Raw genomic sequence first — 19,707 nt, 5'->3', positions numbered from 1 at the left:
AAATGGATTGTGCAAAGGTAATCTTTTATCCACAAAAGAAGTACATCTAATACTACTTTTTTTCTTTCAACTTGGGTCTTTGGAGGAGGGGCTGGCGTAGCATCTGGTGAAGATTGGAGGGAACTAAGAGGTTCTCGTCTCACAGACTCCTCCAAAGCTTGGACCATATTTTCAGCCGACTCAGCAAACGATGCCAGCTCTTGCTTCTGTAACCTGCATTCAGAGATGGCGTTTTCATTGTCAAAATTAGCAACTTATAACATTGAAACCAACGGTAGCCAAAACAAGGAAAACCATATCAAACAACAGGAATAAAGGTTTAATGTTTCTCACTATATAAGATGGTTTGTTCTTCTTAATTTCTGTTACAGATTATATCTAACCCAGCAAAAGAGAATGTCCTCTCTTTTACCAACTGAGACCCATTTGTAATTTTACAGGTATTGCTGGGAACTCGTCGGCCTTTTCTAACATAATTACGAATTTATATTTTATCTTATTAGATGGCTGAAAGGTATGCTATGAAGGTTCTCCTGGAATGCACGACATCTTTAAAAATAAAATTAAAAATAAAGAAGAAAAAGCAAAAAGATGTAAGCAACTAGGCACTGATAGAAGCAAACAGCTGGGGAGTCGAAGCAAATTTGCATGGAAGGTGACATAGTTAACATATTGATGTTAGAAAAGGGCCTCTTGAAAAGGCTATATCTTACTCCAGTTCCCTCTTCTCCCTTTCTCATAAGATCCACTCAATACAACTGTTAATGTCTAAAAGTCTAGCGGTAGCAGGACTTTAGCTAACGTTGATCCGATGGGCGGATCGATACTTGTGTTGTTGTGGTTCCCGTTACCTGTCAAGTGAAATACAAAGGGGCGTCAGAGGGAGACCGCGCTGGGCGGTCTTCAGCTCTCCGATGCCTAAGTTAGTCGATGTATTTATGTTGACAAAGTAACCGTAAGCAAGTATTAAATGCGTAATAAATGAGGAGAGAGGAGAGGACCTTTTATAGGTGAGGAAGAGGATGATCTTCTCCTTGTTTTCGATGTGGGACTGATGTGCTTCAGTTCCCAGTTTCAGTAGCTTCTGATGCTAACTTGACACGGCGCGTGGCGGCGCGTCTGCGGTGCTTTGGGGTTGCTCCGGGGCTCAGGCGGTAACCTGGCTAGCTGTTTTTACGCCAGTCACTTATATAGTGGGCGTTGGTACCCCTGGCGGTACAATGAGCGTGGCTCATTATAGCTAATTATGCTTGCAAATGCACATGTACGTACAAGTCCCCCAAATCCCCAGTCAAGGAGGGCAATCTTGGTTGGGGAGTTGATCGGCGGTTTGAATCGTTTCTCCCGCTAGACTTTGCAGAAGCATAATTAGCGTCAGTGCGTCGTCAACCATGGATTTACTGAGCAAACGCTTTGTGCCCTTTCGGGTGGGCCCCTGCTAGGCCCCCCAGGGAGTCCCCCACTCCCCGGCTAAGATGGACCTCCGGATGGTCGCTATTATTGTTTGTTGAGGGGGAGCTGCATGGAGCAGCGCTGCACGGAGCAGAGGGTGTTGGGTTGCGAGCCCAATCTTAGCACCCAAGTGACGGGGGTCAACGTACCTGATCAGGGCTGTCGTAGACTGTTGACTAGTCCCCGTGTCCCGTAGGGACATTCTGACCGTAACTCCGCGTGGCGGCGTTGTCAGAGAGGAGTGGCCTCGGGATCCGCCGCTGGCGGAAGTTCCCCTGCTAGATGTAGCAGGAAGCAGCGTCAAGTAGACGTGCTTGGTGGTATTTTATTGAGCGGTATTGCGCTGAATAAAGTACGCAGCTTGTCAGATGAGAAAGGGGGTCCGCTAGCGGTGTGCTGTGTAGCGGAGGACGCCCCGTTTACCGAATGACGAAGGAAGTTCCGGTGGAGACTTCGATGGTGACAAGAAAAGTTCCGCTGGCGGGTTGTCGCTCAGTGGACTGTCACCTGAGACGACAAGTGAGAAAATCCTCTGGCGGGGTTTCGCTCAGCGGAGACTCCGTCACTTGGAGAATGGCAAGTGAAGGTCCGCTGGCGGGGTTTCGCTCAGCGGAGACTCCGTCACTTGGAGAATGGCAAGTGAAGGTCCGCTGGCGGGGTTTCGCTCAGCGGAGACTCCGTCACTTGGAGAATGGCAAGTGAAGGTCCGCTGGCGGGGTTTCGCTCAGCGGAGACTCAGTCACTTGGAGAATGGCAAGTGAAGGTCCGCTGGCGGGGATTCGCTCAGCGGAGACTCCGTCACTTGGAGAATGGCAAGTGAAGGTCTGCTGGCGGGGTTTCGCTCAGCGGAGACTCCGTCACTTGGAGAATGGCAAGTGAAGGTCCGCTGGCGGGGTTTCGCTCAGCGGAGACTCAGTCACTTGGAGAATGGCAAGTGAAGGTCCGCTGGCGGGGTTTCGCTCAGCGGAGACTCCGTCACTTGGAGAATGGCAAGTGAAGGTCCGCTGGCGGGGTTTCGCTCAGCGGGGACTCCGTCACTTGGGGTTTCTTCTCAAGTGGTGACTTCCCTTGGAAGCTGAAGAAGACGACGGTTGACACGTGGCCAACTCCTAGAGGGTTAGCGTGTGGAGGTTTGTCTGCTAAGCCTAGCCGTCTTCTCGTCATTAATGTGAGTAATGATGGATTTCGTAACCGAGGCGACGCCTCGGCTAATCCAGGGAGTTAGTGAAGACGTGGGACACGTGTACGGTTGCTACGTGATGTCGTTTTGTAGCGGACGGCTCAGGATTACTTGATGTTGACATAAAAAGGGGGGAACTGAGCGAGTTTCGACACTTCTGGAAAATCTTCAAATCTGAGTTGCCTCCTTCGAGCCTTGTTCGTCTGAGAATTGCGAAGGAGATCCCCGGGTTTGCGTGGAGTAGTCGGACTGGAGAGGACGAAATCTGTCAGTGAAGACGAGCTGCACTCCAAAGTCTTCGACGTGAGGTTGGTATTTCGGATCCTTTTCCTGTTTCATTGAATCTGCAACGGTGGTTTCTGGGTTTTGGTATTTCTGTTAATGGTATGATATTGCTTCTGTGTTATTCTCGGAGGGTGTAGGGAGAGATTTGAGGGAGGTTACGGTGTTTGACAGAAAGTTGGGGTTTTGGGCTTTGCTAGACGGTCCAATCTGGGTTGAGTGTGTGGTTGTTTTTGTTTTGGTATTTTTGTGGGTAATTGTTCTTGACATCTTTGGCTATATCTGATGTGAGAGTAGGTTAGATCTGTATTTGTGCTGACTGATGTGGGTTTTAGGGTTTGGGATGGCCAACGTCATAGAGATTTCGAGCAGTGAGGATTCCGGGTCTGACGTGTCGTTCAGCGTGGCGGATATGACTTTTATTGACTCGTTGCGTCCGTCTGCCCATGCAGGAACCTCACTGCCAGAACCGCTTGAAGTTGAGCCACTTTAGACCATCCCCTGGGAAGTAGCTATGGATCGTGGTTCGCGTCCAGAGAGCTTTAGGGCGGGTGAGGTTGCTGGGCGCGACGAGCGTTTGGCGAGCAATAGTGCTGCTAGCGGCTCCGCTGGCGAAGGGGAAGTGCCGGGCCAAAATGTCGAGTCGGCGTGGTACCTCTCAGACGGCACCGCCGTCGACGAGGCAGGTGGGCGGATGGATGCCGCCGCTGTTAATCGGATGAAGCGGACGTTCCGGTTGCCGGGCTCGGTGAAGCTGCGCCCGCCGACAGCGGATGAGAAGGCCTCGATGCTCTCAGCGGGATGTGCTGCCGTGCACGAGGCTATATTCCGCCAAGGAGTGACATTCCCGCTGGTGCCCAATCTCCAAATTCTTGTGTGCGAGTTTGGCCTTGCCTTTGGTCAGATCTGTCCTAACATGTGGCGGTTGATGTTGGCGATGAACTCCTTGTGGCGCTTGTCGGGGTGCGAGGGGCCTACCGTGGCGGAAGTGCTTCATTTCTACGAGCTAGTGTATGTGAAGCGCCGAGGTTGCAGAGGGTGTGTGAACCTGAGCCGCCGCCAGGGAGCGCCCAAGTTGATTGAGAATCTAAGGGACTCAATGTCCTACTGGCGGGGGACCTTCTGCGTCGCCACAGATGGCTGGGAATACCACACCAGGTCGAATGTGGAGGGGCCGACGTTTAAGACTAAGTCGGAATTCCAGCCCATCCGAGGTTGGCAACTGGTTTCCGCTAAAAATAACTGGCGGGTTCAAACTTTTGCAAACCTGCGCTTTTTGTTAATGACTATTGTGTTTGTGCAGCGGGACTGAGGTACATTTTGACGCGCAAAGAGGAGTGTCGCGTGGCGAGGATCCGTGGCTGCTGGCGGAACCGCAATTTGCTTGACTTCCGTCTTCTGACCGGTTGGGAATTGCTGGTCGACCTGCGGCTAACTCGTTCTATTGGTGAGAACATTTCCGCCACACCTCTCTTTTTTTTGTAAGTGATCCGGACTGACGGGTGTTTGTGTTTTTCTTTGCAGAAACCCCGCCCGGTAACAAATCTAGCCGCGACGCTTTCGAAAAAGCAATGGATCGTGCCGAGATAGAAAATTTTCTGGAGGCTATGTATGCCGAGGGGCTGGCGGCCCAGCAGACGGTGGTGAACCCGGAGACGCTGGTGCTGAGCCAGTCCGAGGTTGCGGTGGAGCTGCCGATGCCGCACCACTCCCATCTAGGTGAGGATGGTCTGCCGGTAGTACAGGCGGATACTCAAGCGGGCGGCGGGGATAGGGGGATTGTTGCTACCGGGCCGCGGGAGCGGATGCCTACCACCCGGCGCGGTCCTCAAAAGAAGACGGTGCAGCCGACGGAGACTGCCACCGAGTCCAGGGGTGAGCCGCCGGTGCGGGTGACGAGGACCGCTGCTGGGACACAAAGGGCGCTGGAGAAAAAACGCCGGCAGCCTGACTCCCCCGTCGAGGAAGAGGAAGAGGGGGTGGTGATCGGAGTCCGCCAACAAAAGAAGGCCCGGCAAGCTGCGTCGAAGGTTGCAGTGGCGGAGGGAGAGGCGGCAGCCGCCAGTGATCTGGACTCCTTCGCCGAGTATGCGCCATTCATGACAGAAGGGGAGCGGGCGTTCCTTTTCCATTTGTGCGAGCGGCTGGGGTTCGGGGGTCTGGCGGGCCTATCGCGCCCGACGGCAATTGACCAATCGCCCTTCAGCTTGGCGTTTGGTCAAATATCTGCGGGATTACATGGTATGTTCGAGGCGGCGTCTAAGCAGCCCCGGATTGAGGAAGAGCTCAGGGGAGAAATCGGAGGTCTCCAGAGGGAGTTGGCGGAGGCCAAGGAGAGACTGGCGGAGGTCGAGCGGGGACTGGTCAAGGCGGAGTGTGATTATGCGGACGCTCGTGGCAAGCTTAATGCGGCTATCCGGCGGGATCTGGAGAGGAATGAGCGCGTCTCCAAGTTGGAGCAGGAGATCGCGCTGCTGCAGGAGCGGATAGCCGCTAAAGATAAGAAGCTCATTATTGTGCAGCGGGAGTCTGCTGCCAGACTGGATGAGGTGCAGCGGCTGGACGGGGAGGTTAACCGCCTGAAAAATGAACAGCGTTCCTCTGCGGCCGCCGCCGTTGAAGCGTTCAAGCTGTCGGCGGAGTATAAAAAGACATTGACCGAAGCGGCGAAGTCTGGGGCCCGGGCCAATATAGACATGTTGACGCGGAAGGGCGCCATTGACTTTGCAAAGGCGTCACAGCCCGACGTGCCGGTGGTCGAGAGTGTCCCGCCGGAGACAGAAGTCGTGCCTGACCCTGCGGCGGGTACTCATTCGGGCAGCGGGGAAAGTGGCTCCCTTCCGCCGGAAAGGTCCCGGCAGACTCCCCAGCAGACCCCGTCGGAGGTGTCACGTGCCGGATTTCTGGAGGCACACACCCGGGCGGACGGTACTATAGAGACTCCCAGTCCGACAGCTCGAGGGTCCGATCAGGCGAGCCGATCGGTCGTGCCGCCGCCAGTTGAAGCCGCAGAAGCTGAAGACAACCGCTGAAGCTAGCTGAGACTTCCATAGTTTTTTTTTTTTTTTTTTTTTTTTTTTTTTTTTGACACTTTGTAATAATGAACTACTTTGGGTGGGGAGTCCCAGCCCTGAAATGAAATTTCAGAGTTTGTCATGATGTGCTTGTACCGCTAGAGTTTTGACGTAGAGATTTTTCTTTTGCCAAGAAATGAAACATTAAAGGAATTAAAATTGGTCCAAGTGCACCACGTAGCGGACGTGGTCCGCTGACGATTCCTGGCGTTGCCAGTTGCCCTCAGTGCTAGACTTGGTAACAATGGTTTGAATAATTCCTCGTTTCATTGATAGCTGACTGATCAGCGTTTACAAAAGAGGGGTAGTACCCGTTGGGTAGCTTCCCTTAGCTAAATATTGAACAAGAATTTAGCTAAGTCAAGATGCTCTTGGGTAGCGGTATGACTATTTGTAATAATACCGAAGGTGTTTGGTATTCCAAGGGTGGGTCGTTGTGACGCCATCCTTGTCCATTAAGTAGAAGGTGCCTGGGCTAACGACTTCCACAATTTTGTATGGACCTTCCCAAGTTGGGCGAAGCTTTGTTGGCGGTGGAATGACTTCCTTCATTACCCAGTCCCCCAGTTGGAGGTTCCGGGCCTTGACTCTGGCGTTGTAGAAACGCGATACCCGCTGCTTGTTTTGCAGGTTGCATAGGTGGGCCTTGTGTCGTTTTTCCTCCAGGAGGTCCTTGTCCAGGTTGATGCCGTCAGTGTTGGTCTCTGGGCGGTAGCCCTCGACTCTGGCGGTAGGTTGAGAGACCTCAATAGGCAGGACAGCCTCCGTTCCGAACATCATGCAAAAAGGAGTTTCACCAGTTGCGGAAGTTGGGGTTGTTCTGATGGCCCATAGAACTTCCGGGAGTTTCTCCGCCCATAGACCCTTTGCTTTGTCGAGTTTTTTCTTCAGCAGCTTTTTGATTATCTTGTTTGCTGCTTCGACCTGACCGTTGGTCTGGGGGTGGGCGACAGATGCAAAACTCATCTTAGTACCCAAGTTGGCGGTGAAAGAGATGAGCTCCTTTTTGATCATCTTATACTCTTGACCAACATGTCATCCACGTAGACCTCGATTATCTTGCCCAAATGTTCAGCGAACATAGCATTCATCAACCGCTGATAAGTTGCACCGGCGTTCTTCAGACCGAAAGGCATAACATTGTAGCAGTACAGGCCTTTGTCGGTGGTGAAGGTGGTACACTCCTGATCGCTGGGATGCATCTGGATCTGATTGTAGCCGGAGAAAGCGTCCATCATGCTGAGGAGTTCATGCCCGGCGGTTGCGTCAACCAGCTGATCAATGCGTGGCAGAGGGAAACTGTCCTTTGGGCACGCCTTGTTGAGATTTTTGAAGTCGACACACATCCGCCATTTGCCGCTAGGTTTCTTGACCATGACCAGGTTGGAGATCCACTGGGGATAAACTACCTGGCGGATGAATCCAATGCCCTGGAGCTTGGCGACCTCCTCTCTTATGGCGCGGTACTTCTCCTCGTCAAAGGCCCTTCGCTTCTGCTTGATGGGATAGAAGGATGGCTTGATGGTTAGCTTGTGTGTGATGATTTCAGGAGAGATACCTGGCATGTCTGCATATGACCATGCGAAGACGGCGGCGTTGTCCCGTAGGAATTGAGTGAGTTCTGCCGCCACCTTTGGGTCTAGCTGAGCTCCTATGCGGACTGTCCGCTCTGGGTGCTCGTCAGAGATGCTGATAACCTTCAACGATGTTTCCGGATTGACCGGTTCCTTCTTCACATATTTCTTCTCCTCATCCCTAGGATCTTCGAAGATATCTGGTGGCGGTGCCTGATTTCCTACCGTTAGGATTTCGTGGCGGCGGGTTGACCGCGCAATGGTGGTTGAATAGCACTCTCATGCCAATTGCTGACTTCCCCTGACACAGCCCGTGCCGTTGGGTGTGGGGAACTTCATGAGAAGCATGTATCCGGCGATGATGCATTTGAACTTGTTGAGTGCCGGCCGTCCTATGATGGCGTTGTACGAACTGAAACAATCCACAATTATAAATTCAGTATGTACCTCCGCCATACAGGGACTGGAGCCGATGGTTAACCGCATGTAATCAGAACCCAGCGGTTGAGTGATATCGCCGGAGAAGCTAAGCAATGGCTCATGGTCTTGTAGTAGTTTCTTGTTCCGCTTAAGGTTGTTGTAACAACCGCTGAATATGACATTGACAGCGGATCCGCCATCCACCAGGATTCTTCCTACTGACCATCTGTCGAGAATGGCATCGATCAGAAATGGGTCGTCATGGGGTAGATGTACTCCGCGCTCCTCCTCCTCTGAGAAGGTGATGGGCTCCCAACCAGACTTTGGGAGTTTGGCGGATCTCTCGTAGCGGATGTTACAGACTTCCTTTGGGTGATTGGCGCGTGCGTAACGCTTTCTTGCCCTGTGAGACATGTTGGTGATTGGAGCCCCGCCATCGATGGTGTTGATGCGGCCCAGTGGCTCAATGTTGGCAATCACAGGTGGCGGTTGGCGCACTTTGAACTGATCCATCTTGCCGTCACGGTACAGGGTCTCAATGGCCGTTTTGAGAGCGTTGCAACTGTTGGTATTGTGACCGCTGTCCTCGTGGTACTTGCACCACATGCCGGTGTTTCTTGGCTTGCCCTTTTTGGGGAATTTCGGTGAGGGTGGCGGCGGTATCTGATCCTTACACTGATTGTAAATTTCCTCGTACGAGGCTGTGAGGACGGTGAATACTGCATACCGCTGAGAGGATTCCGTCTGCTTGTTGCGATTGTCCCCATGGGATGGGCGGTTGCCCTTGTAGTGGTTGTCTTTCTGCCTCTTGCTTTGATAACTGCCCTGCTGCCATTCCCTCTTCTTGTCAGCTGGCGGTGCAGTGGGGGCTTTGCTGGCGGTCTCCTGATGGCTGGAGGAGGGTTGAGATGACTTTGTTGGTGTTGCTGGTGGCGGTGGGGTTTCTCCATATGTGATAAATTCCGCCTGGGCATGAATGACCGCCTCATTCATAAGGTGATCATACGCCGCATTGGGATGATTGTAGTTGAGGTGATAGAGGAATGGTCCCTTGAGGAGTCCCTGCCTGAAAGCCGCCGAAGCCATCGTTTTGTCGAGATCGCGGCACTGAGATGCTGCCGCCCGCCATCTTGTGACGAATGCCTTCAACGATTCGTCCTCTCCCTGCCGGACGCCAAACAACTGGCTCGTATTGTGATGACCGGCGGACAACAAGATGAATCGAGAGAGGAAAGCATGAGATAATGCCTGGAATGAGCCGATGGACCCTGGCGGACACTCGAAAAACCAACTCATTGCCTCACTATCCAGCGTTTCGCTGAACAAGTGGCACAGGGTGGCGTCATCAAATCCCTTGTTGTTGGTGACCTTCTTGAACGTGTCCATGTGGACGAAGGGATCGGTCTTACCGCTATAATGTGACATTTTTGGGGTCTTTGCAAACGCTGGTCTGACGGCTTGCAAAATTATAGCGGTGAATGGTCCTGGCCTGGACGCGAAGAGTGGGTTTGGGACTGGCGCCGGGGTGCCCGCCTCCGCCAGGATTAGCCTCTCTTCTAACTGTTGTATCCTTTCCAAAATTTGGGCGGTTGTGCTGCCAGCGGGGCCTGCTCGGGCGCTCCGCGGAACTGACCCCCGCCCGGGAATGGGTAGATCGCCCTTAGTGCTTGCTCTAGTCCTCGAGGGGTGGGTGCGCAGCGATGACTCCGCCTCCTGCTCCAACAGTTGGGGGACAGGGGGTGGTCCCGTTCCTGCCAGCTCAGGTGGGTTTAGCGGTACTTGCATTTGCACAATGGGTCCCATACCAGCGGTAGGCCGGCTGTGTCTGGTGCTGTGTGACTGGTCACTTCGTGCTGGGTTGGCGTTTGCGTCCAGCGCCCGCTTTAGCTCGTCGAAACGTGTCATCAGTGTGGCCACCTGGTGTTGGGCTTCCGCCTTCTCCTTGCGTTCCTGCTCGCGTTCCCTGTTTGCTTTGTGGAGGTCCGCGAGCGCCAGCTCATACAAGGCGGTGAGGTCCTGACCTGGGGGACGGCTGCTGCTTGGATTTGTTTCACCGCCTGGGTTGACCGGGGTGTTGAATAGTGCGCGGTTGATGTTTACCGCTGGGTGGGCGGGTTGGGGAACGGCGGACTGGTCTGCCTGCTCCTCGACATTTCCCCCGCTATCGTTAGTCATGGTAATTGTGATGGGATGACTTTTTGTTCAAGGTTTCCCACAGACGGCGTTCAAGGTTTCATGACAAACTCTGAAATTTCATTTCAGGGCTGGGACTCCCCACCCAAAGTAGTTCATTATTACAAAGTGTCAAAAAAAAAAAAAAACTATGGAAGTCTCAGCTAGCTTCAGCGGTTGTCTTCAGCTTCTGCGGCTTCAACTGGCGGCGGCACGACCGATCGGCTCGCCTGATCGGACCCTCGAGCTGTCGGACTGGGAGTCTCTATAGTACCGTCCGCCCGGGTGTGTGCCTCCAGAAATCCGGCACGTGACACCTCCGACGGGGTCTGCTGGGGAGTCTGCCGGGACCTTTCCGGCGGAAGGGAGCCACTTTCCCCGCTGCCCGAATGAGTACCCGCCGCAGGGTCAGGCACGACTTCTGTCTCCGGCGGGACACTCTCGACCACCGGCACGTCGGGCTGTGACGCCTTTGCAAAGTCAATGGCGCCCTTCCGCGTCAACATGTCTATATTGGCCCGGGCCCCAGACTTCGCCGCTTCGGTCAATGTCTTTTTATACTCCGCCGACAGCTTGAACGCTTCAACGGCGGCGGCCGCAGAGGAACGCTGTTCATTTTTCAGGCGGTTAACCTCCCCGTCCAGCCGCTGCACCTCATCCAGTCTGGCGGCAGACTCCCGCTGCACAATAATGAGCTTCTTATCTTTAGCGGCTATCCGCTCCTGCAGCAGCGCGATCTCCTGCTCCAACTTGGAGACGCGCTCATTCCTCTCCAGATCCCGCCGGATAGCCGCATTAAGCTTGCCACGAGCGTCCGCATAATCACACTCCGCCTTGACCAGTCCCCTCTCGACCTCCGCCAGTCTCTCCTTGGCCTCCGCCAACTCCCTCTGGAGACCTCCGATTTCTCCCCTGAGCTCTTCCTCAATCCGGGGCTGCTTAGACGCCGCCTCGAACATACCATGTAATCCCGCAGATATTTGACCAAACGCCGAGCTGAAGGGCGATTGGTCAATTGTCGTCGGGCGCGATAGGCCCGCCAGACCCCCGAACCCCAGCCGCTCGTACAAATGGAAAAGGAACGCCCGCTCCCCTTCTGTCATGAATGGCGTATACTCGGCGAAGGAGTCCAGATCACTGGCGGCTGCCGCCTCTCCCTCCGCCACTGCAACCTTCGACGCAGCTTGCCGGGCCTTCTTTTGTTGGCGGACTCCGATCACCACCCCCTCTTCCTCTTCCTCGACGGGGGAGTCAGGCTGCCGGCGTTTTTTCTCCAGCGCCCTTTGTGTCCCAGCAGCGGTCCTCGTCACCCGCACCGGCGGCTCACCCCTGGACTCGGTGGCAGTCTCCGTCGGCTGCACCGTCTTCTTTTGAGGACCGCGCCGGGTGGTAGGCATCCGCTCCCGCGGCCCGGTAGCAACAATCCCCCTATCCCCGCCGCCCGCTTGAGTATCCGCCTGTACTACCGGCAGACCATCCTCACCCAGATGGGAGTGGTGCACAAATAAAAACCATTCAACAGAAATGTGAGAAGCTCGGTAAGCAGATCCATTAATTGACAGAGATTTAGATAAATCTCACAATGGCTGGCCAGTAAACTTCTCAACCATTCAATTTGGCTACAACCAATTTGGCAATTCAAGATCAAGGGTACTTACTTTTGTTCAAACCCTTGTCTTGGTACATGTAGCTCCATAAAATCAACTCTTTTCAAAAACAAAAAAAGCATATAAATAGTTGAACATTAAAAGAAATGTGAGAAGCTTGGTAAGCAGATCCATAGACAAAGATTTACAGAAGTCTCACAGTGGCTAGCCAGTAAACTTCTCAAAATTTGATTTGGTTACAGCCACTTTGGCAATTCAAGATCAAAGGTACTGATTTTTGGTTCAAATTCCTTCTCTTGGCACATGAAGCCTCATAAAGAACTCTTTTTCAGAACAGACACCCATAAAAAGCATATATCCAGTTGAACAGGAAGTAAAGCTTCTTTCTTCTAATAATTCTACTAATTTCTCAACTCTAGTTCCAGTTGTGTTTTGATTCAGGAGGGCTAGATTTATGTGGGTGGGTATATATTATCTTATTGTTATAAACATTGGTAAAACACTTATCATTTTATTACACTGCGGCAGACAAAATTTATTCTGCATCTTAGACCATGCAGTGGAGAAAAACTGAATTTATGCATAAATATGTATCTTCATGCGAGTGCATTTGTGCTTGCAAGAACTAAAGCAATTTCAAGAGATATCATACATGCCATTTAATTCTGAATTGGTACAACCAAACAAACACAAAAACAATGTCGAACACAATCAAACAACAAGTTTATATTCTGAATTGAAAAGATAAAATCTAAGACTTTGTGAGAAACTACTGATGCAATTACAACACTAATGACTTCAAAGGAAAGCTTATGTAACCCATTCTGTTACAGAAGCTCTGTCTGTTGATTGAAAAGATAAAATCTAAGACTTATCCACATAGCATGCTCACAATGCAAGATACAAGATATGCCTAAAATTTGATTGTACCTAACTGGCAGGCTTAAACACTTTAACATATTTCATACAAACGCAGCACGCCCCTTGTTTCAATTAAAATCACTCACAGCAGAAACTTGTAATATTTTCATAATGTCAACCAATAAGCATAACAAACACAATATTCAACTTCCACAAGATAAAAACCAATTCCAAGGTTCAGTCCGGAAAATAGTCCAAACTATAGGAGACTGTGAACAAGGAGAAGGCTGAGAATTTGATTACCTGCTGTTGATGGCATCAATCTCATGAAGTGAAACGCAATGCACAACCTCCTTATGCTTCTGCAACTCCCCATCAAGACCACTGCACTAACTTAACACTGGGTCCCATGGCATCATAGTCCCTGAACTTGGAAAATGACCAACCGACCTTGGTGATCTTCCCATATGCTTTGTCAATGGCGACCTTGGTGATCTTCCAAGCAAATTTAGGTATTGAGGCCAATTGTTAGATGCTAAAGCTTGGGGGCTTATTAATTGGTCTGAATGGCTTTGAATTGCAATATTACCAAATTGGAGACTGAATTGTACTCTTCAATCTTGGTAAACCTTTTTCTGCATAGAGACATTGAGTCCCATCCTCTTGGGGAATCTCATAATGCAACTGTAATGCTCATTCCCTTGCTGAGACTGGTTGGAGCATGACCATGGTGTTATCTTATTTGAGTTTGCTACTGCTTCTCTTGATGACCTCTCTAAAGTTTCTAGACCTAGGCGCACTCTACAGCTTGGCTCTTTTCTCTTGCTGTTTTAGGTCCTGTTTAAGACCTCCATGTAACCAAAGAAAAAAAGTAGAGCAGCACTCCAATCATAAAAGTAGCTCCGAAAGAGTTTTCCCTAAACGCTAAACAAAGCAATGCTCAAAACCAAACTCTCTCCCTCAAATATTGTCCATATCTAAAACTCAACAAGAGAGATAGAGAACCTTTGACATGTATAAATTTGTTATCTCTCCATATTTCCCAAAATGACTGCAATAGAGATTCAAAGAAACATCACTTTAGTTCCAGACCATGGCAGAAGAAAATCGATTAAATAAGTAAAGAAAAAAAATCAACAAATGACATTAATGTTGTAAATATTTGTAGATAATCATGTAAATAGATGATGAGTAATAGGTGTATCTCTATAGATTGGTGATTGATAGGTTGTAATTGTAGGAGTGATTGGATTGTAATTAAGCATTACTCTCATGTAGTCCTATATAAGGCTCCTCATGGTGAGATGAATGCGACACACAATCTGATTCTCTGTGTCCAAACGCTCTCTCTCTCTCTCAAAATTTTTTCTGTTTTACAACACGTTATCAGCACGAAGCTCTACCCCAAACCCTAGCCAGAAAAAAAAAAAACCCCCCTGCTGTAGCCTGTTTGCACGCCCCGAAACCTCTTGATCGGGACCTCAGATCAAAATCTTTCCTTCATCAAAGTTGTTCGTCTCTGCCTCTTCTATCTGACCTCCAAATTTCAGCCCTATTGGAGTCGTTTTGAGACCTTTACACCAATCGAAGTGGGAGCTGTCCAGAAGAGGCGAATAGCTCTTGGATTGGCTGAGAAGACAACCTTCTTAGTTCTGCACACATAAGTTGAAGATTTATCCGTCCTTCATCAAGTAATGTTTTCCAAAACCTAATTTTATATTCATACTTCTTGCTTATTGAGCCTATTGATTGAATATGAAAAATCACTATAATGCATGAACCCTAGCAAATCCTACATGATTTATTTACTTGGTATACGTATTTGTATGTATTTTTTCATGTGTTTGGGATTGTTTGATTGGAAAAGAAAAGAGAAAAATTTATGGACTGCAACTATATATCTGTAGTACTTGGTCCAGTAGTACCAAATCAATATCAGTAACATCAATTCAAAAGAAAAAAAAACAGATTATGCAGTTGCTGGGATTCGAACCTAGCTAAAATAGGTACCAACTCAACATGTTGTCCGCTGTACAACTATGGCAAGTTAGTATGTGTTAACACTATTTAGTATTAATTCTGCCAGAAGCAGATTTGAGGCCAATTAATTGGTGATTGATCAACCCGTGATTTGATTTTGATTGATTTTATCCAAAGCAATTACCATTGTAATTTATGCTCATTACCACAATCACTTCATTATCACAATGAGACAATTCTGAATTATTGCGTGAATTATGATAGAAGAATTATGGGCTTAATTTTTGGTTACACAAATTTGAATCTGTCATTATAATTCTTTATGCTAGAAGCATTATGGGCTAAATTATTACGTGATTATTACATAAACATTATGCCAGAAGCATTTGCCAAATTTATTACCTATACATAATGCCAGAAGCTTTAATGGGATTTGAACCCATTTCCTTAGGTATATAACCGCTGCATTAATTTATTTATGTTACGATTTAATAACATATATTGAATTTGGTTATGTTATAATTGTGAATATTAATGGAGGCTGAGTCAGAAGCTCAAATCAAGCCCAAAGTCATAGCAACAAATTCGAGCCAGAAGCTCAGGCCTAAGTTGCAAGGCCAGAATAGAAGCTCACTAAATGTTACCATGACAAAAGTTATGAATCTTCTCAAACTAGGCTCATCCAGTTGGATGCGATGTCTAGGAAAGGTTCAGATGAGGCCGTGTACTTAAGCGAGCCTCGCTCCACCTAAACCTCATCTTTCCTTACCTGGTCGTATTCAATTGGAGTTACCGAAAGGGTTGAGTAATAACTTTTCATTCCTTGGTAGACTAGCCTGAGCCCAGCAGGCCCACTCTCCCTCTGCAGGACCTAGCAGCCCAGTAGGCCTCACATACTCTTTGACTAGCGCATGAAAGCGTAGGTCACGAGCCCGTAGACTAAGCCCGATAGGCTTCACTATCAAGCCCACTCCTTTGGTCCAGCAGAATCAAAATAAAAGGAAAAATGATTTCATATTGAAAATAGATTCACCATATTTAATATGTGTAATTAATTGCCAGAAGCATTTATTTACATAATTGTGTGATAATTAATCTGTTATATTACTAGCATGCAATTAATATCTCAATTGATTTATGATTTCCATTTATCCAATTTGTGAGATATTATTACAATTTACTTTATTCAATATTATTGTGTTACTTGTCTAAATTTTCGCATTAGAATATATGTGTAGAAAATGCAAGTATCTGATGAACCAGTAGTTCATATATAAATCGAACTTGTAGTTTCGATAATGCCGTTTAAGAAACTTGAAGTTTCCTTTCATAAATTCACCACACATGATAAAACCAGTAGATTTTACATGTCTAATCCCATTTTTCATACCGTGTTATAGAACCTGAAGTTCTCATTACTTGCTTATGGATGATATTACCCAAAACACTAATATTATTTGTTCCTTTCCTGTAAGAAATGTCAAATCTCAACATGTTTGACTTTGTTGATTTGGAGGTCTCCAGAAGAAACTATCTAAAGTGAACTCAAGGTGTGAAAATTCATCTGACTGCAAAGAAGATGAGATCAACAATCAATGCTAACAATGTCGTCATTGAGGCTTTTAATATGAGTGTCATAATTTTCAAAGGAAACATATGGAGAAAACACTCCAAGCTGAGTATCCGATGAAGAGGATATACAGATTCTTTGGGTCGCTCTAGAAGAGCACTTTCACCATCAGATGACCATTTCTTGCTTGAAGCAAGACATGATTGGCAGAACGAAATTAACCCATATGACCGTCTGCCACTTGGGAGGCCACGTAATTAGGCTCCACATGGTAGGAACCATGATGCCATAACTCAGCAAGCCCGAGTTGAAAGGAACACTGGTCCGGCCCCCTGCCACCAGAATCAGCATCGATGTGGAGGAATTGACTGCTGGTCCCGCACCTGTTGTGCGATAGCCGAAGCAGTAGATGAGTATTACGCCGGTTGCGGAACTCGAAATACCAACTTTATTGAAGGGTAATTTTCTATCGATTCCACACTAGAGATCATGGATTTTCAGGCAGTTACTGAACATACCAAGGATTAGAACTCGAAGACATGGGTATAATTCACTATGCCAAAAAAGGCCTTCAGACGACACGCATCAGACGACATAAGTTTTGTTTTATGTCGTCTGAGTTTTTCAGACGACATAATTTTTTTTTCTGTCGTCTGAATATACACTAAAACCATACTGGTTTATTTTGGAAAAATGGTGAGCATTCAGACAACACATTTGTGTAGTTGTAGAAGGTGGTGATTTTCTATCTTAAATTTGGATAAATGGTGAGCATTCAGACAACACATTTGTGTAGTTGTAGAAGGTAGTGATTTCCTATCTCAAATTTGGATAAATGGTGAGCATTCAGATAACACATTTGTGTAGTTGTAGAAGGTGGTAATTTTGGAGGGATATCCAAAAGTTGATTGAGTCTTTTCCCTCTCAAATAGCCACGCCCTAGTTGACTAGAATTTGTGACATTCAGACAACATTTAAATGTTGTCTGAGTGTGGGTTTTAAAATTTTCCAAGTTATTTTGACTTGTGGTGTTGGACATAGATCCCTCGCAATTAAGTCATTTTCTGTCATTCTCACTCAATCAGCTCCCTCAGCTTGACCTAGAACTCGCAAAACTGAAAACCTCAAAAACCAGCCTCTCTCTTTCTCACTCAGCTCCTTCAGAACTCGATTCTCACTCTCTCCTTCGTCTTCTTGCTCACTTGATTCTTGTTCTTAGTCTCTCCCTCTTCTTCTTAGTTTCGATTTTAGGTTTGATTTCGATTAGGTTTTTCTTCTATTTGGGGTGATTGGATTTTACTTTTCCTCTTATCCTCGTCAAAATGAGGTGTTCCAATTACTGAAAACCCAGACCTCTCTCTCTCTCTGACTCTCAGCCTCCTTCACTGTCGATGGCGGCGAAACGGCGGCATTCAGTGATTGTTGTCTTGGTCTCTCCATGAATTCGAAGGCAATCACTTAGTGACTCGTCGTCTCTCTCTCTCTCTCTCTCTCAATCTCTCCTGGACGGTCGCCGGCACTAGCCCTCTCCCTCTATCCTCGAAGGTCGACGGCACCGACCCTTTCTCCTCGAATTAGACTGGAGTAGTGGAAGGCGATACGGTTGGAATCGAGAGAGCGGGAGAAGAAGTCAGTTCGCCTTTCATTTGGATCAATCTTGAAAGCTTGGCTATCGAAGGTATTGTTTCCCAGATTCCTATTTTTTTTGTTTTGATTGGGGTTTTTGTTGCGGTTGGGTTTGGATTGATATGGGTTTCAATCTTTTTGCTGTGGTTGGTTTTGAATTCAATTGGGTTTCGATTTTGTAGGGGTATTGTTCGGTTTTGCTGTGAGGAGGAAGAGGACCTGCGTTTTGGATAACTGCATTTTGAGCCAAGGAGAAGATGAGGAACTTGGGTATAGGGTTGTGATCGATACTTAGTTTTTGGGGTAAGTTCATGTAATTTCGATTTTGATTGAAATATTGAAATTCTGGTTTTGATTTCAGTATGGATTCTGTTTGATTGCTGGGTCAGTGAACAATTTTGAGAGTTGTTATACAATTTCTGCTTAAACCTTACTTTGGTGTTGAATGAATATGGTTAATGGTTCTAAATGTTTAATGAACGTCTTTGACATTTTCCCCTATTGCGGCTTTTGTCATCTGCAGACGTGTTAGTGCAATAATGTTTGCTAGAAGAGGTCCAAGAGGCTGCGCTTATGCAGATCCAGAACGACACCTTATTAGTCCAAAGGTATTACAATTAGTTTGCTCTCTGCTTTGTCAGTGTCATGCTGATTAACCTGCCAATTACAATACAATTTGAATTCACAAAGTTAGTTCAGTTGTGATATGTCCTTGAATGGCAAGCTTATTATGCCTTTTACTTGCAGGAATATCAAAGTTTTTGAATTGGAAGCAATGGAAATCTACAAGGAGTTGGCCTTTTCATAGGTACTGAACCAAGAACAGGTCATCTGGTTAGTGAGATCATACAAAAAGAACCTTTCTTTGTTTTTATTATTTTCCTTTTGTTATCTATGCTCACGGAGAAACAAGTTCTAGTATTAAGCACTGTCACTTGTAGTGAGCAGTATTTCGAGTAGGAGAAAGAAATGTATACATGAGCACATGCTCATGAATATAAATTTAATCGGAAATTGCAGGTTGTTATGTCTTTTGTAGACGGTAGCCCAGCTGCTCTTGCTGGTATTCATGAGGGAGATGAGTTGGTTGAAATTAACGGTAAGCCACAGATCTAGTATTTGGCTTCTTCCTTTTCTTTTCTTTTTTCTGTTTTTATTTATTGTTTTTATAAGGCTGGAAAGGGCTGGTATTCCTATAACTTTTGGTACTTGAATCCTAACATTATTACATTGTTTAGTTGGTCAAAATTCAAATTCCATAAAAAAAATAAAACCTTGTGGCATGAGCTCTCTCAAGACAAAGTAGCATTGATTCATAAAACTAATGCTCCCAGATTCTTGAACTTAAATAAGTTCCATTTCTCAAAAGTTCTTTCTACCGGACTCCCTGCTACATTGTTCTGCTTCTTCAAACCCACTAAAATTTTCTTTTGATTAAATCAAACTTTAACTACTTTCTGCATTGTAGGATATTCCTTAATTATGACAATGTGTTGCAAAATTCTGTTTCTCCATGGCCTAACTAACTTGTCGAATATTAGTTTCAAATAATGTGTGTATCACTTCAGGTGAGAAGTTTAATGCATGGTGTTGACACTGAAGCAGCAGTACAGAAGCTTAGAGGCCGAGTTGGAACAACTGTTAATAAAGTTAAAGTTCATTGCATATTGAAGTTTATCCTAACTTTTTCACTTTTATGCCTTTCATTTTTTAGGTAGTCAATGATGGAGATATGTATCTATGGAGAGAGCTAGGTGTGAATTCATGGCTAACATTTGCTGTTGTTGGGCCCAATGGAAGACTTCTTGCTCAACATTTGGAGAAAGATAATGATCCCCGTTTGTTTACATCTCCATTAAAGTTTCCTGGAAAGCTAGCAGTTGATGTCGAAAACAATAGGCTCTTCATT

General features: G+C 47.3%; 2 long non-coding RNA genes and 2 other non-coding genes across 5 annotated transcripts; 2 read left to right on the top strand and 2 right to left on the bottom strand.

The window, feature by feature from the left end:
* Window positions 1–11,676: 11,676 nt before the first annotated feature.
* LOC112174931 lies at window positions 11,677–11,782 on the bottom strand. The gene has a single exon (XR_002926242.1). It is a non-coding gene; the product is annotated as a small nucleolar RNA snoR109 (small nucleolar RNA).
* A 123-nt stretch (window positions 11,783–11,905) lies between these two features.
* On the bottom strand, window positions 11,906–12,006 carry LOC112174932. The gene has a single exon (XR_002926243.1). It is a non-coding gene; the product is annotated as a small nucleolar RNA snoR109 (small nucleolar RNA).
* A 4,803-nt stretch (window positions 12,007–16,809) lies between these two features.
* On the top strand, window positions 16,810–19,442 carry LOC112169440. 2 transcript variants are annotated; one of them, XR_005802367.1, is made up of 4 exons: window positions 16,810–16,868; window positions 17,549–17,850; window positions 17,981–18,101; window positions 19,367–19,442. It is a non-coding gene; the product is annotated as an uncharacterized LOC112169440 (long non-coding RNA). The 2 variants fall into 2 exon arrangements; XR_002924681.2 differs by lacking the exon at window positions 16,810–16,868 and having other exon boundaries at window positions 17,218–17,850.
* On the top strand, window positions 18,335–19,079 carry LOC121050211. Its single transcript, XR_005802368.1, has 3 exons — window positions 18,335–18,406; window positions 18,546–18,632; window positions 18,819–19,079. It is a non-coding gene; the product is annotated as an uncharacterized LOC121050211 (long non-coding RNA).
* Window positions 19,443–19,707: the final 265 nt, after the last annotated feature.

Source organism: Rosa chinensis, chromosome 6, assembly GCF_002994745.2.
Source record: "Rosa chinensis cultivar Old Blush chromosome 6, RchiOBHm-V2, whole genome shotgun sequence".
NCBI lineage: Eukaryota > Viridiplantae > Streptophyta > Magnoliopsida > Rosales > Rosaceae > Rosa > Rosa chinensis.
The sequence above is the reverse complement of the archived record's forward strand: the minus strand, read 5'-3'. Positions and strand labels throughout refer to the sequence as shown.